Source organism: Penaeus monodon, chromosome 27 (genome assembly GCF_015228065.2).
Source record: "Penaeus monodon isolate SGIC_2016 chromosome 27, NSTDA_Pmon_1, whole genome shotgun sequence".
Classification (NCBI taxonomy): domain Eukaryota; kingdom Metazoa; phylum Arthropoda; class Malacostraca; order Decapoda; family Penaeidae; genus Penaeus; species Penaeus monodon.
In genome coordinates this window covers 9,824,977-9,827,354 of record NC_051412.1, presented here as the reverse complement: position 1 = coordinate 9,827,354, position 2,378 = coordinate 9,824,977, and the positions used below count along the sequence as shown (strand labels likewise).

General features: G+C 39.3%; 1 protein-coding gene across 1 annotated transcript in view; it reads left to right on the top strand.

Moving 5' to 3' along the window:
- Positions 1-2,378, top strand: part of LOC119590412 (ankyrin repeat and SOCS box protein 13-like) — a 25,203-nt gene that overhangs the window by 21,931 nt on the left and 894 nt on the right.

The following is a 2,378-nucleotide window of genomic DNA, read 5'->3' as shown; positions in this document are numbered from 1 at the left end:
TACAGGAGCAGAAGGTAAAGCAGTCCTTTTATTATGTCTGGTATAATTCTTTTGCAGTAAAGCACCTACAATGTACTGCTGATTATGATTCATACGGCATTGATATTTCGAATCGGCATAGTGTCTGTTGATGTTTCCGGCCAAGTAGTTGTCAGTTGTCAGTTGTTTGGCCAAAAGTCAGTCAGCTAATTGCTTGGCTAAAAACTCATTCGAGGAGAAATCCACACAACACACACAAGTGCCTTAAATAAACTGACAGAAATAATCATAAAACTATGCTCACTTAGCTCCTCTTTTCCGTTTTTCAACACGACAGTTTGGGCTTTTGAAGGTAGAAAATAAATTACCAAGAAGATCTAACAGTACCATAGTCATTGAAGGGGCGGTCAGTTTGTGAGATGGCCTCATGTTCCACAGTTACTATAAATAAATTCCTCGCACATGCAACATACACAAAGGCCACTTATATAAGCAAATACACTCGGTACACATACACGCTCAATGCATACACGACAAGCTTAAAGACTGGCTTCTACCAATATCACTATTGTAAAAACACTTAGTACTGTTGCTACCAGTGTTCTCATTAGGTAAACATTCCATGGCAATTATTTTCCGTTATTGTACTTTCTGTCTCGTTACTTTTGTGCTTTTATGTGTCAACCAAGGAGTGATGCCCCCCCCCCTCCCTCTTTTTTTAAGGGATTTGGAAGAGTTGATTTATGTACCTCTGTGTCAGTAAGGGGAAGCAAGCTTGGTCAAAGAGAGAACCAAGGACTGGGTCATGAAGGACCTCCTCCTCTAGCCTTCCTAGTGGAGATTAACTACAAGCTATATGTTGTAGCAAAGAAACGACGGTGCTTTCCAGTATGAGTTCCAGTTTGTAGGCACTCTTCAATGCCTCCTTTTAGTATCAAGCCAAGGGACAAATTTGAGGGCTCACCTTTGGCATCAGCAAACTATCCTGACAGATTACTTTGGTGGTAACCACAGGTGACCACACATTTTGCTGATACATGCCCCCATCCACGAATAAGCTGTTTTACAAAGCTACCACTGGCACTAAATCAGGGTAATAAAAAGAAAAAGAAAATGTTATCCCTTCACCATGGCCAATACAGATTTGACCTGCTGCCCATTAGAGATCGAGAGCATTAGGAACTGGGAATTCCCATACTGTGATTTCACTTTGTCTCTTGTATGATTAGTTTTGTGTGTAATGTCGGTGCAAAGTTCATCTCACATTGTTCAGTCTTTTTTTCTCCAGAAGCCTTCCATCAGTTGTGTAAATTAACACCTTGTATGTTTTATCCCCAACAAGTCATCAAGAAGTGCTCCAACATTGGACATTAAACATGTCTGCATATTCCTGGGAAGATTGAACGGTGGTCGAGTGGTTAAGTGTCTACGTGAATAGCCGAGTCATCCTATCTGTACTTATGATGTACAGGACAATAAACTAGTCATATTTAAACAAAACAGCTAGGGCATATTCTGCCATAACTCACAGAATAAATGCAATTACTCATTATGACAATGGACTCGCATCTCCTAAGGTTAGCCCATTGTCATAGTACACACCTTGAGAGCACCGAAATCAGTATTCCTCAATGCATTGTCACACTGGAAGTATCTCTTGTTTGTTTATGCATGTTGACCCAAAATGGAGGCCTAATTTATTATCCCAGTGTATTGTGAGCTTATTGCATGAGTTATGAGTAAATGTAAATATACCTTTTGAGTACACCTTTAGTTCCATTGTATCATTTCAGGAAGCTGAAAAGTATGGGCTAATTTTTAAGATATTTTATTTCTTCACCAACATCATGATGTTGCTATCTTTAACAATCACACTTTCACTTCGATTACTTAGACTGAGTGTTGCAGCTCTTGGAGGCTTGGTGCAATCCCTTATGTCCCACCAAAATGTAGGGTGGAGACCTTTATTTCCTTAGCATAGCTAGTTCACTCTTGAGCCTGGTCATTTCTCAGAAATTTCATCAGAAATAGTCGTGGTTTGTGTACCAAGAGGTTTAAGCATTTGAGTGTTATTAGGATGAACCATAAATCACTTCTGCCTTCAAGGCTTACTTCAACTGTCAACACATACCTAAACCGATATGGCCTATAACTATTTGTTTAACTGTTTAAGAACTTTTACAATTGTTGCTGTTGTTACTTATATGCTCATATTCTTCACACATGCAACTAATAAGGCTTCAGATTGGAAGAAATTAATGTTGCAATATGTTTGTTCACGTAATGGCAACTCTATGATCTATTCTAGTCAGTTACAAAACTATGTGTCAGTATGGGAAAGCAAGTTGGCATAGGAGAGAGAAAACAAAGGATCGGGTCGTGAAGGACCCTTCAGTCAG